The sequence below is a fragment of the Anser brachyrhynchus genome (assembly GCF_964034855.1).
Source record: "Anser brachyrhynchus genome assembly, chromosome: 4".
In the NCBI taxonomy this organism is placed as follows: domain Eukaryota; kingdom Metazoa; phylum Chordata; class Aves; order Anseriformes; family Anatidae; genus Anser; species Anser brachyrhynchus.
The window spans coordinates 50,094,492-50,109,504 of record NC_137698.1 but is presented as its reverse complement, the minus strand read 5'-3'; the positions used below and the strand labels follow the sequence as shown (position 1 = coordinate 50,109,504).

Here is a 15,013-nt window from a genome sequence, read left to right as displayed (position 1 = left end):
GCGCGGGAAGGGCCCGGCCGGCGGTTGGGGCGCGCGCGCGCGGCCGTTAGCGCCCCTCAGCGCCCCGCCCCCCCCCCGCCTGCCCTGAGGGGAGCCCCGGGCTGAGGGAGGGAGCGGGAGCGCCGCGGGCTGGGCTCCTGCGGCGGTGCTGGAGGGGCACGGAGGGAGCTGAGCCGGGCAGGAAGGACCCGTGGGGACCGGGGACAGGGGGTTGGGGGGTCCTGGGGGCTCTGCCCGCAGCCCCCCGGCGGCTGCTGCTCGCGGTGGTCCCTTCTGGGCACGGGTGTTAGGTCTTGTTGTCAGCGTAAAAGCCGCAGGGTTAAGAAAAAGTTATTTGCGCTTGGGGGTTGTGTGTTTCCGTCTTTAATTGAGTGTCGCTGCCTTATCGTGTAACGCCCCGGCGGGATGGGCGCTGATGCTCTCGTTTGCACCGCCGTGCTGTAACAGCCTGGCGGGGCAGCAAATGCCAGGCTTGCCAGGAGCAGAAAATAATAAGTCCGGGGCTTTTGGGCATCTTCTTGGCCTAAACTAAGTCATCACTGCACTTTCGTGGGGAAATGATTAGCTTTTTCAATTATACATCTTTCTCTAAAGAAAGCTTGAAGTCCGTTGCATAACTGCTATGCATTTGCAGTAGCTATGATGGTTTCTTCTTTCTCTCCTCAATTTATGACAATCCTGTAATTAAAAAAAAATCTCAGACAGATGTAACAGTTCCTCTAAAACCTCCCAGGCAAGACTTCCATATCAGGAGAAGGAATTGCAAAAGGAACAAAGCTATGTTTGTCTTCAGCTGTATTTCATGTGTTACAGGCTGGAGGAGGACACTGGGGGCTGTTAAGTCTAGTGGCAAAGATGCCACGACCACAAACAACCAAATGCATCTGGAATTACAGCCAGGCTTTTGTCTGAACTCATCCCCTCTAAAACCCATCCTTTGCATTTATAGTGCCTTTCAACTTCCTAAAGCCAAATGAAAAAGATGGTATTTGAACTATCGGGGGGAGCATGCAGACATGTTAAATGTGAAGAGATGAGTCTGAGTAATTATTCATTAAAAACAACATCAGTTAGGAAGTGACAGCTAAGGAAAGAGCAAAGTAAAAGAGGCTTGTAGCATGAGCTTGAACAGTGGTGGAATACGGTAAAATGGTTTGATTTGTTATGAATGGTTTCAGTAGGTTATAGATTCTATTTTAGGCATGACAAGTATGAGCTGACAAAGTACCAGGGAGACGAGCAGAGATTTTGGACAGAAGTAAAACTCAAATTATTGTGAGCCATCACCAAAAAGAGCAGTAGTTTGTTTTTCCTTTCAGATTAGATTACCCACAGAAAAGGAAATAAAAGCAGGATAATGTTCAGGGGGGTTGTGGAACTTCCTTGAAAAACTGGAGTTAGGATGATGAGATTGTCCTCTGCAGGAACAATTAAAAAGTAGAAATGAAACTCCTTTTCTTTCCACCATTGCCATGTCCAATGAATCTCTTAAAAGCTCATGCTGAAGTTAACATTCATACTGATGATTCAAACAATATTGTCAGATGCAACCAGCTATTTCTTTCAGAATTCCAAGTGTACGGGAATAAAGTACTCATGGCTTTGCCAGCTGGGGTGTCTTGGAGCAGAAGAGTTGAGGATTTTCCCATCATCCTTCATTTCAAAACAAAAACAGTGAAAGAAGAGAACTTTGATAGGGTGGATGACTGGTTGGATAGGGAGTCTGACATTTTATACTGTTCCCACCAGTTTTAGACATCTATCTTTAATTAGTACCTTTCTTCAGAGCTTGCTCTTTGTGTGAGCAGTGCTTACTGTCAATGTAAGCACCTCTACTGTCTGCTAATGCTTGTGACACGTGCTGTTCTCCACATTCATAGCTGTCCTTGTTTCTATTAGAAACTCAGGACTTCAAGCATCCAAAATACTGTAGGTTTAGACAATGTGGTTTTTTTGCTTATGTATGTTCTGTGTCGTTGTAGAAAGACACTGAAGCATTTCATTAGATTAAGAACATATTTGAAGTCTTTATTTTTAAATATGTCAGTGGTGTGCTGCAGGCATATGCAGGTAGGGAAACCTCTGGGTATCGAGTAATTTCAGAGCATGGCATGCTAGGGCTGGGCTCAAGATGTGTTAGGAGAAGTTCATAAGAAAGAATCCCGTATGTAAAATTAATCACTTTTGTAGCAGGAAATCCTTGAGACACGAGGCTCTGGAACCTGACAGATTGAGGACAAATTTGACTGTATGTTCACCTTGTCCTAAATTTTTCAGACATTCATTTTTGATCACGGTTGGAAGCAGGATACTGGGCCTAGTTGGACCTTGGTATTGCCCAGTGTGGTCATTCTTTCATCTTTAAGCTATAGTTGTTTCATCAATCATGGGTTTTGGTGCAGCACTTGACCCCAGCATATTTAACTAAACAAGAAAAAACTCAATTTTCTAATATTTCACTGTGTTACCATCGGGATATGATAGTTATGTAAGAGATTAGATAACACACACAGCTCCACCACTGCTTGATTATAAATAACACACACAGAAAAGTTTTTTACTGTTGTAGGGTCAGATAAACACTACATTAAAACACCACCACCACCAATCCCTGCAGTTGCACAGTTTGCCTGGGCCTTTCTAAGTGAGACTCCAGGGATCGTCCTTCCCCTTCTGTCTTTAGAGCAGTATTTTACAACTGCTTGGGCAAGTCTTGGGGGTCCTCATTCAGACAAAGCATCGTGACCTCTGTACGGTGAGGTAGAAGTTCCTCATGCTTTTTAAGTTGGTGATCTGATGTTTCTGTAAGCAATTCCTTGTATAAACAGTGTGCGCAACCCAATTAAACACAAATTGACAAGGAAATAGTGTTTCAAATTGTATTTGACCATGCTTCAGGTAAATTATCCTGATTCAGGATCTTCAGAAATAAACAGCAGTGTAAACAAAACGAAGCAAAAGCAATCCAGGCTGAGGGAACAGGGAGTGGCAGGCAGTGAACCTAAAAACTAATACCTGCATACTGGAAATCTGGAGCTAAGCCCCATTTTTATAGCCTCTCTTGGCACGCATCCCAAGGAAAAGCAGCTAACCCAAAGAAAGCAGTTATATTCTTTGAGAAATGCGTAATGGCTTTCTGGCTGTTTTCCCCTCTCTTTCTTTAAAGGTAGCTAGCAAGCTGTCCAGCTGTTGTTGCTTTTTTGCCAAGATACATGCAGCAAAGGGAAAATAAAATACGTTGGAGAAATATTAGATTAGGCAAATAATATTCGTACTTTATTTTTAAAACTTACTGTTCCTAAGAACTAAATGTTCTAAGAAACTATTAATGCCTTTTCTTAAGAAAAAGAAAAAAAAAGGTAAAGGGTATCTCAAACTATCTTTATAAAAACAAAAATCTTGAATGGCATGGCTTTTGAAGACCTTAGCCAGTGATGTTTGAGTCACTTCACTGTGGCTAAGGGGTAATGAAGCCTCAGAATCCACTTGGTTTTGTTTTGTTTCAGTTTATTCTTTGTGCTTGGTAGACTTTTGTGGGCTTTAGTGAGGTAGCTCCAGCAGGCAGACTTCCATTCGAAAAATGTTCAGCATCACTGCAGGAAAACAAATACACAAGCCTTTGTTTGCGTGATAGCGTTGGGCAGAAGTTGGTTTCGAACACTTTTTTAGGTATGAGGTGACACAAAGACTCGCAGCTTGGTCTCAAAAGTTAGCTAAGGTGAGCTGCACGGGGCTCGGCTGCTGCCGCTGTCTCTGGCATTTTTGTACAGTATTGCAGTGTGGGTTTGTCAAGGAACATTAACTCCCTCTGAGGAAAGGAGCTGGGGGCTCTCAGTACAGCTGCAATAGGTCCCCTACTAAATTATTTAATCACATATGCAATTGTGAATATAGAAAAGCAACTACACGTAGGATGAGTGGTTAACTACATGTTAGAGAGATAAGGATCTCTATTTTATTTTATTCAAAATAAAAGGGAGTTAAAACATTAAAGGATCTAAAATACTTAACAGATAAAGACAAAGAGAGAAAGCTTGTTTCTTGGCAAAAGCCAAGAAAATACTTGCATACCCAAAGCGAGATGTAGGAAGAATTCAGGTGCCAAAGTCCAAAAAGGTGATATAAGAACTCTCCCACAGCTCCTGCCTAATTCAGAAGATGCTTAAAATCAGAAGACTCGAATTTACATCCCTGCAGTGTAAGGATTTTACTTCTGTGCACAGTGTGTGGCAGCTCGAGTAGTGTAGCACCTATTTACCATCCAGCCCATTACAGGCTTCCAGTTGTGTCCAAGTGGCTCTGCTCTGTCAGTATTTTCAGGCCATGCCAAGCACACAATCGTACGCAGAGATCCTTAGTTTGGTGTACCTGAATGATGAGGAGGTCGAATAACCTTTACGTTAGCAACCTTTTAGATTACTGACATGAATTGGAAGATTCAGTTTGATTCTGCCCAAGAATATTAAAAACCATCTCTCCAAGTAATTTCTCTTAAAGGGTGACTGCATGAGTTTAAATTGTCTTGGGAGCATGAATTAGAGATGAGGATGTCAGTCCTTGCTGAATGCCATATTCCTTGGGATAAATCGTGCACATCATTTCTGTCCCTACATATACTGAGTTCTTTCCTACACAGTAGCAACAGCTTTAACAGGAATGGAGCAGTCATCTTTGTTTGCAGTAGCCCTGTCTCTTGTTGGGTAGGATCGCTTTTCTGCCACATACTGATCTGAATCTTTTTGGTTTAATGGGGGGCACAGAGCAACAATAGGTTGCTCTATGAGGTGTTTGTTTTCTCGCTTCCTTCTGTTACCCTGGCTATGATTTAACAGGATACAGCAAAACATTTCTTAGGCTGGTAGTTGGATCGTACTGTTGAGAGAGGACTCTGGGCTGTGAATTACAAGCACTCTGAGGCATCAGTGTCTTGGCCTAAGTTTCTAAGGATTTGTAACAATACTGCTGCATTTCCTGCAGACTAGCATTAGATGCTGTGATGCCTCAGGGTGGTACCAAACCTCATCATACATAACCCTGTAGCATAGCTGGGTGTTTCATGTGGCGTTCTAGATCCTTTGTTGGGAAGGGGAAACGGAAAAACAGTTTGCAGTCACATACTTTTTGTGTGCCAAGGTAACTCATTCCTTTGCTTGTACCAGCATTTAATGTATCCCCTTTGAAAATGATACGCAGTTGTCACACTTCATATAGCTGAACACATCAGTATTTAGATACGCTTATATATATATATATTGATATCAACTGCTGTTAATGAGTGGGGTTCAGTAATCTGATGAATATACTTTGGAATTGTGAAAATACATTGTCCTGAAGACACCAATTTGAGTCACTCACTGCCCTGTTCTCCCATTTGTTGTTTTTTCCCATGTTTGATTATGTAAGGTAGCACATTCCAAAAGATAGCTGAATGTGCAGGACAAGACACTTCTAAATGTGATCAATAAGGTTTTTATTTTAAGCTTCTCCAGTTTAAAGAACTAATTTAGCTCCAGATGTGATATGAGTCATGTTTGTCTTCTCTTTAGGAAGAGAATCCTTGGACTGATGGGACTTCTTCCTTCTGCCATTGTTGCCCGGTAGGAGAGTCGCACAAAATCAACAGATTTACAAAATAGCTAAATATTCAGTGGAAAAGCTTATTTTTGTTCCTATTAATATACGTTGCAACGATTCAAATATCAATGCACTTATAACTTTAAATACTAAGTTTAGAGAGATGCAGAGCATTGAATAATCAGTTATATTGATTCCTGAAGTTAAAGTGCTCTAACGAAGGACTGTAACTAAAGAATGAACAAAAGGCAGAGTAGTTAAAGTAGTACTAAAAATGGTTTTACATTAACAAAGGAATGCATTTAATAAAAATTGCTCACTAAGAGTTCAAGAAAAGCAAGTCAGACAGCATTTATTTTCAGTTTATCAGGGTGCTTCCTTTTAGGTGAAAGTTGCTGGCTAATGATTGTATTGCATATACTAAAGATTTTTTGTTTTCTGGATGTGAGGAGTTCACATCAAAGAAAAAGGACCAGAAGGTTATTTGCAAAAAGAATGTAGAGCAAAGCTGTAGATAATGATTAGGGTTTGTGTTCTGTGCTACAATTTGATACTTAAACAACAGTTTATTCTGGTATCTGTTTAAATACTCTCTAATATGTTCCTTGTTCTTTCTCTCTAATATCCTTTGGTATCAAGATGGATGTTTTGCATCCACTTATGATCATCGTCTGAGATAAATTATATTGCATATATTTATTTTTGAATATATTTTGTCAAATAGGAGAGTACTGTTTTAATTTCTAATGATTATTGCTGTTCATTCTTACACAATTAAAGAAAAAACAACTTATTCATTATATCATATTTGCATTAAAAATAAGCTAATATGGTAAAAAAATCTTAAAACAAAGGAAAAGGACAGAAGAAAGCTTGACATACTTGATATCCAGCCTCTAGAAAATAATCTTTCATTTTTGAGTAGTCAGTAATAAATATGGAATTAAACTCAGAGTTTGTCAGTTAAAACTGCTTCTAGGAAATTTTTAGATTATTGTATACTACTATATAAATCAGAAAATACTTTGCAATCTACTCACAGTTGTAAGTGGTGAAAAAACACATTTTTGATTTGTTACTACTGTACTCAGGCTGGAATGAGGTGTAATACTATCGACTTGGACTGTCAATACCTTTGCCTACAACCGGACAGTGTACATCGGTGCTGCTAGTACTGCATAAGTTATTGAGTTTCCAGGTGTTTAATGATAAAGCTACTGGTCTGAAAATTGAAAAGGAGTTGACACAGTTACAAAACTTGGATTTACTTATTCTTCTTAGATTAACTCTTTAGGATCAGAGGAGCAACTGCTCCTTACTAGATATTTGTCAAGCATAGAGATTTATAGAATTTGCATGTATATCTGCTTTTCCTTTATCTAATGAGTGCCCCTACTTCAGAGGTTTTGTAACACTGGGCAACTATTTCCAGTCAATGAGAACAGACAATATGTGAATCCTCTTCAAAGTCTATGAGCAGTGCTTGTTACTAAATGTAGTGTTATGTGAAGAAAATGAACTGGATGAAAAGGGATTACTTTGACCTTTATTATGGTGGCAGAAAACATTTATTCAATTAAATGGCCTAATTGGCAGCAATTTACCTCTTAACAGCAAGACGAATTTTGTAGTTTTTGGCTGTTTAATGTCCCCTTTCTACTTTGGCTTGTAGCCCTTTGCTATTACTTATGTCCTCCTTGCTTCTCGAAGATGAGTAGCATCACACAGCACATTGTGCACTGTAAGCTGGGTTATCACACCCACATCTTTTCAGCCTTTTCCTACAAGCACAATGCAGGGAAAGTGCACTTTTATATCACTTCTGCCAAAGACAGCTGGTGGCAGGTTTGAATTCAGAGATCATTAGTTTTTTTTCAGCAGAGTACTAGATCATAAAGGAGAGAAGTGCAGCAGTAAAAAGAATGAAGAGGTATATTACAGGTTTTCAAATGCCTAAAATTGAACAGGACTGGGATTTTTTTCCCTGCTCCCCTGCAGAAGTAAATTTCTGTTTTCTTTGACTGTGCACTTTTGCAATGTTTCTTTTGGATGGTTGATTTTATTTCCCATATATGAATGGAGAAAATGAGAGAAAGCAAGCAAGTTTTTTTTTTTAATAGGAATTTTAAAAGTTATATTCTTATTCTTCTAAAGTTTTGAGAGTCCAGTCATGAAAACTTGGATCATTTAAGTACTTCTAGTTGACACGTGGGAAGTTCAGATCAGTTTACACAGATAAGTACTGCCTGAATGAAAAATGATTTTCAGAATCATAAATTTTTCATCCTTGTGTATACAGATTTCAGAGGAGGTCCCACACTCTATCCAGGCAACAGTAATTAGCAGTAATGTGTCTATGCAAATGGTAATTAAGAAGGATCCTCAAATCCTTTTGAAAATGTTTGAATGCCAGTTAGTTACTTGGCTTAATATTTCATGGAATTAATTGTGTGTTAAAGTAACTGAATTAAAACAGTATCCCCAAGATGTGGATAGCTCTGTAATTTTGAATGAGTGATGAGATACACACTTGTTTTTCCTCTTGAAGCAATTTAAAACCAAATAGTACGTTATCTCTATGCAGCTCTTCCATCACTCAGTATTTCTAATGTACCTCTCCTAATACGGCATGCAAACAGGTTATCTTTGCTGTGGGTCATAAGAAGGGTAATATCTGGCTAATAGTATTTAATGTCTCTAACCCACGTAAATATTGTCATTCTGGTTTCATTAAATTAACTACATGTTTAATAGCAAATATATTCAGGTTTCAGTTATCTGAAAATAGCAAGGAAATTATCTGGAAAGAGCAAGGGCTTAGTTGGCCAAGTGGCATAGATATATCTCAGATAGTGATGGTTTAAACAAGTCAGTCTTCATAAGACTTAATCGTAGCACACTGGTGTTCTCTCTATTCCTTCAGAGGACCAGGATACACAGAGAATAAAAGAATTTTCCATCTCATTTAAAATGTACTATGGCTGATGCCTAGACAACAAGGAATCGACAATACATAAATATAGTACCGTAGCGATGAATGTAGGAACAGGATTGAGGTTTCAATCCTCCTGTAAAAACTGTTTTCAGTTAAAGCAGCTAAATACAGCCAAGTTCTCGCATTTGATCATCGTATTTGTTCCCTGTTCTACATTAGATTCTTTATTAGCGTATCAAAAAGCATGTTAAAATAGTTGTCTGAGCACTTAGGTAAATTATCATTGTTGTGTGTTTCATAAATGGATAAACTGAAGCTTGTAGAGATCAGCTGATTTTTATTTTTGATGCTACGCAGCAAATTTAGCAATAACACTTGATTCGAACTGCTGGCATATGCATTAAAAGGTAGAATCTCATGTCTGGCAGTGGAACTGTGCTGACACAGGACCTTACTGCATGCTCTGATTCCTCAGCTGAGGGAGAAAGTAAGCCAGCTGGGGCGGGTGTTGTTAGATCGCCTGAGTGCACTACCTCACGTCCAGTTCGTTCCTGTTCTTCACTGAAGAGGTGAAAACCTGACAGGCTGTTGTCATCATTTTCATTTGTGACACATTGCAGTTTCATCTCATTATGAAGTACTGGGTTGTGTTTTGCAGCTCTCAGTTGTGAAGATTTGATGTAGGGTTCATTCACTGTCAACTTTCATCATTCTTGTAGTATTTCTTCTTGCCACTGGTACTGCTTTAACACACCGATTCCCTGTCACAAATCTAAGCCAAAAGTCAACTATGTAGACTAGATGTAAGTACTAATTCTTAATTGTATAAATAAAAAGTGCAACATTTTCTTTATTTAAATATTTATTTTAAAATATTTTCTGAGGTGATGCCCTTATTACCTTCATAAAAATTGTGAGCAGAATACTCTGATACACACATACAGTACTGATGCCTAGGGCCTAACAGACTTTCAGAATTTGTAAGTTCTGCAGTATTAACAAAATTAATAGTCAGGTCACTAATTGATTCCAGGCGCAAAAGCAGCTTGAACTGATTCTAGGGCTGATTATTATCTTAGGCAATATACCTAAATTAAGTAGACCATTTAGGTTATGTAAACCATAACACATCAGAATGAAAGGTTTCTGAAGAAGCTGTATGCTGATGTATAACAGTATATCAGAGTTGGCATGTCAAGGACAGTAAAATGTGAGCAAAGAAGAAGGCAGCCTGCTGTCTTTTATCTGGATGGCTTTCTCACTGAGAAAAGCTTATGTTGTGAGAGAAATATCAGACATTTTAAGAGTGAAGTTTAGGTAGAATAAATCTTATTGGGAAGAGGGTGGAAACAAAAGGGAAGGATAGCTGTGTTTTATATTACATGATAAAAGGGATTCCTAAATATACTAGTGGGCCTGAGGCGTCCCTCTTCTCACTGAAATCACCTCTTTCCAGATGACAGAAAGCTGGCAAGTCACAGACATGGCTACTTTTCTGCTTGCTGGTGTCACCTGAAGCAAAATACAGGCTGTATTCAGATTGTACCAAAGCTCAGATTTCCCTGTGTCCACAGAGTTTTGGGAGCACAGTGGTACGTGGAAGGAATTTCTGATCCTTCCTCTCTTGCCTCAGAGGAATATGAATGATAACGTGCTGTAGTAAATCTGAAATAAGTCTCCAGTCTTTATAATGCTTCATTTTAAGCTGATGATAGATTTCCACAGATCTCAGTAGAAAGTCACAATGCTTTCATCAGTTCTTACTGCAAATCACAGTTTCTACCCAGAATGACTATTTTAAAAAATCTCGCTTCATGTAATAAATAATGACTACAGAATGATTGGTCATTGTTTTTAATAAGCATTTGTACAATGTCATTGTCTAGATTTAGTCAGTTGATTTGTTTGAAAATTTTGTTTTTCTGAACACTGGGTTTTACCTTAGGTTCCACTGTTGTTTCTACTGCATGCTTCGTTCCTACAATTCCTATATAATTATAATAACTACTAAAATTAAAAAATTGTGAATTGTGAATATGTATATACACACCTGTGAACAAAGTATTTACAGCCCTTCTAAAAACAGTTTTGCATTAGCTTTTGTAAGGCTTGGTGTTTTCTGAAACAAGTAGAGATAGTTTTAAATAAAGAGTAATGCATATTACTGAATGAAAAAAAAAAATAACTACTTTTGTCCGTGTTCCTAATTGTCTGTAAAAGTGGTAGTGTGCTTTTCCGCATTCCAAAAATTTCAATAGTTTATCTTCCCTGTGATCAACGTGCTGCGCGGGTCCTGTCTCAGAAAAAGTTAGCTCATTTTGGTCATTTGAGCTATTATGGGCTTTTCTTACATGTAAACAGCTCAATTAATCATTTCTACTGTCAAGCAGGAAGGATGTTCGCATGAGAGTGCCTTGCTGCACTTTTAGATAAAGGCAAGGCCACACAGGTGGTGTAATCGCTGGTACCAGTGGGAGCTGCCTGTTGCAGTGAGCTGGCTAAGCTTGTCCCGCAGCCAAGGCATACGTGCAGCACAGCACAGGCCTAAAGGCCAGGCTGCAGCACAGGGTAACTGCTCTGTGGATCGCCAACTCCTCACTGCACAATGGACGTCTGGTCAGGATCACTGCAGCTTAATACATGTTAAAGGAAATAAATAGATGTTTAAAACTGTTTATAACATGTTTGAGCTTCCCTCCAAAGAAATCAGCATTAGTTTCATTTGTAAGCCTTACTGTGCATGCCTGCATTTCTGCTTTACTCCATATTTCAAACTGCCAGCACCGCTCTGTCAAATCATATGTATTACTTTGAGAAGCTGCTGTTATTTCTTCTATAGTAGAGACACTATGCTGTAGTGGAAATACAAAATTCTGCTTACACCTTGGAGTTAGGAGCAGGCCTTATGAAAAAGTCTCTGAAGATGTTCAAGAGCAGTTAAAATTGTGAAGCAAGTTTGTGATAGAAGTAAAATGATGGAAGGTGGCAGGTAGTGCTAAATGAAAATAGGAGGCTTTTTTTTTCTTAAAGCAATATTCAAAGTCTTGATTTTTTTTGTTGTTGTGCTTTCATCCCAAATAGAATAAAAGGGTTTTTTTTACTTTTGAAGTTTAATTTTTCCCCACTCAGTGGAGATGGATACAAATGGACACACACATGTGTCCGTAAAATTAGATTTATTTTCTTTTTTTTTTTTTTTAAACAGTCATAGTTTGTTTTCATGTAAATTCATCTCTCAGCATTTTCCATTTTGGGTCAGTACCACATGGGAATTTTACAGGGGCTCTATGTGCCCATTCTGCTATACAGGCTGCATTCTCTGGCCAGAAATTACTTCCCACGATGCTGAGAAAAATTCACAGATCTCCAGGCAGATGTTTTCCTGCAGACTTGGCTCTTAGAAGGAATGGAGGTTTGAATTCCAATTTAAATTGGTAAATGTGCTGACATGGAGATACATTCAGTGTTTAATAAATTAGTTTGAAACAACGTTTCAGTTGAGATGAAGAAAACAAATTATAGTTTAAAATTGTTTAGTTTTCCCATTAGGAAACTGACATTTAACAAACTGCATTGTATGTCAAAAACTCTTTCAAGCAAGGAACTGAAGTCAGCTCTATTTTCATGAAACTGATGGTCTAAGATTTTAAGCAGTTTTCTAATTACTTCCTATCATACTTAATGCATCCCATAAGCAATATATGTTTGGATGTAAAAGAACTGCACTTTTAGGAAAATGAAGATAAAGACAAATACGGAGACTACTGCCAACGATTCAAATAATTTACTGTAAGTTCGATAGTAATGTTTTTAAAAACTGCATTTTTTTATTGATGGGATTTGGTTTTCAGTGGAATAGTGTCATTATTGAAAATTACAAAAAATAACTTAATAACAGGGAAAATCATTTTAGACCTTTCATTCCATCATGAATTTTAATAAGTAACTGCAGCTATACATTTCATTCCTTTTGGTCTGTTGTCAGAGTTTGAATTTCATGTGTACCACAGGATCATTCCCCTTAAGTTGCATAATCCCCTTGGAAGGCAGCTGAGCTCTGGGTCACCAAAGCTTTGTTGGTGTGGACATGTCAGCCGTTAGGCACGAGTATAGAAACTTCTATAATCATGCAGAGGAGTGTACCTGTGGTTGTACTTGCTTTTAAGTGTTTGACTTTTGTCCTTACATGTTCCATCCTTTGGGAGCCTACAGTAGTGTTGTGTCGGGATCAAATGGAATGAGGTAGCAATTTTTGCTCTGTTTAGATCTTTTTGCTCTCCTCTTACCTCAGCTGGTATATCTGCACCAGTGCTAGAACAATGCAATGCCTGGTATAGCCACAAACTTCCAGTAGGTTTTAGACTAGAGAAATTGCCACTGAAGACTGTCTTTGGGCACAGGCAAAGTAAGCAGATGCCAAGGATATGTGTGAGCCTGCTAGGAGCAGTTGCTGTCACTTGGGTCATAACAACCCCATGCAGCAGTATAGGCTTGGGGAAAAGTGGCTGGAAAGCTGCCCAGCAGAAAAGGACCTTGGGGCTCTGGTCAGCAGGTGGCTGAACATGAGCCAGCAGTGGCCCAGGTGGTCCGGAAGGCCGACAGCATCCTGGCCTGCATCAGCAGTAGTGTGGCCAGCAGGACTGGGGAAGGGATTGTCCCCTTGTTCATGCACTGGTGAGACCGCACCTTGACTACTGTGTTCAGTTTGGGGCCCATCACTGCAAGAAAGATACTGAGTTGCTGGATTGTGTGCGGAGAAGAGCAATGAAGCTGGTGAAGGGAATAGAGGATGAATTATGAGAAGTGACTGAGGGAACTGGGGTTGTTCAGTCTGGAGAAGAGGAGGCTGAGGGGAGACGACCTTGCTCTCTGCAGGTACCTGAAAGGAGGTTGCAGCAGAGTGTCAGTTTCTTTCCTCAGGTGACAAGTGATAGGACACAAGGAAACAACCCCAAGTTGTGCCAGCGGAGGTTTAGATTGGACATTAGGAAGAATTTCTTCATGGAGAGGGTCATCAAGCATTGAAACGGGCTGCCCAGGGCAGTGATGGAGTCCCCATCCCTGCAGGTATTTAAGAGAGCTGTGGACATTGCACTAAAGGACACGGTTTAGTGATGGGACTTGGTAGGTGAGGTTGGACTTGGTGATCTTGAAGGACTTTTCCAACCTAGACGATTCTGTGATCTGTGTTGGAGCTGCACGACTGTGTGCACCGTGCTGCCCCCTCCTCTTGCTGCTTTGCTAATGATAAGACAGGAAAGTGTTGGAGAGCACAAAACAATAGTTGCTAGAAGATTTGTCAGTGACTTCCCAGCCACTAATTTCATGCCCTCCTCTGTTTTCATCCTACTTAATGGATCATGCTGCTACACAAATAAAACTTTTTCTAAAAAATTTGCTCTTGCTTTCTGTGCATAGCTCACTTCCTCACCCAGCCTCCATCCCTTCTGTATGACAAGCCCTTTCTGGAACCTCAAAAGATATAGAGACAATCATGGTGTTTTTGAGAGAAAAAAAAAACTGCTTGCAGGATTAGTAGTAGGAAGTGCTTATGTAGGAGTATAGTAGGAATTTAAATTTGCTTTGACATGCTAGTGATTGATAGTGAATGATGTTTTGAATGATCTTCTGTACAGCTGAAGTAGAGTTACACTGGTGGGTTTGCAGCAGTGGAGATCTCCAGATATTCCCACAATGTATGTAACATCACTGCAAAAAAAGTGACAGGACAAGAGGCACAAACTGAAATACTTAAACATAAGAAAAATCTTTCACTTGCAAGGGTGGTCATACCCTGGGACAGGTTGCCCAGAGTGGTTGTGTTGTCTCCATCCTTGAAAATAATAAAAACCTGAGAGGGCAAGGCCTTGAGCAACCTGATGTAGTTGACACTCCTTTGAGCAGGGGGAGGACCAAATACCTCCAGTGGTACCTTCCAATCTCAACAATTCTGTTGTTGTAAGAGGAGCATGCAGTAATCCTTTTTAAAGTGGAAGACTGCACACAAAGTAGTAATTCTGTAGTGTATTGTTCTGGCCTCCTGCAGTTTGTGGTTCAGAGCCTTCTTAATATAATCTGTTGTCCCATTAGTGACCGTTAATTATTACAAGGGTTGTAAGTGTAAACTACACATGCAAAAAAACAGACACCAAAAATCATTACTAATAGATAGCTCTAGTTGTGTAGTCAGTAAATAGAACAATTTTGAGTACCGATGAGACAGATTTTGATTTCTTTGAAGTCTGTAGTTAAAACTTCCATTGACTTCAGGAGGGTAGGGATTTGAACCATTTAATTTTATATCTGCTACAAAATATGAACTAAAGCAAATTGAATAGGCTAGTTGTATATTAAAGCATGTTATAAAAGCAAAATCTATGATAGTGGGAAGTTCATGTTACCGCTGCCTCCAAACATCAAGTATCTATCTCTGATCTGCTTTTTGCATGGTGTAGTAATTGCTGTGCACCAACTATGTGCATTACTCGCTGGCATGATGATCCA

The 15,013-nt window shown here is 39.5% G+C and overlaps 1 protein-coding gene across 3 annotated transcripts in view; it reads left to right on the top strand.

Annotated features, from left to right (window-relative positions):
- The window catches only part of TRMT9B (tRNA methyltransferase 9B (putative)), a 117,270-nt gene that overhangs the window by 83 nt on the left and 102,174 nt on the right, over positions 1-15,013 (top strand). The window contains exon 2 of one of the 3 annotated variants that reach the window (XM_080591600.1): positions 5,547-5,597. The exons of 1 other annotated variant lie outside the window; for it this stretch is intronic. The gene's annotated coding sequence lies outside the window, so the exon portion shown is untranslated. Of the gene's footprint in view, positions 1-12; positions 5,598-15,013 lie in introns of those variants that run through there. One more of the 3 variants, XM_080591598.1, reaches the window with a different exon arrangement.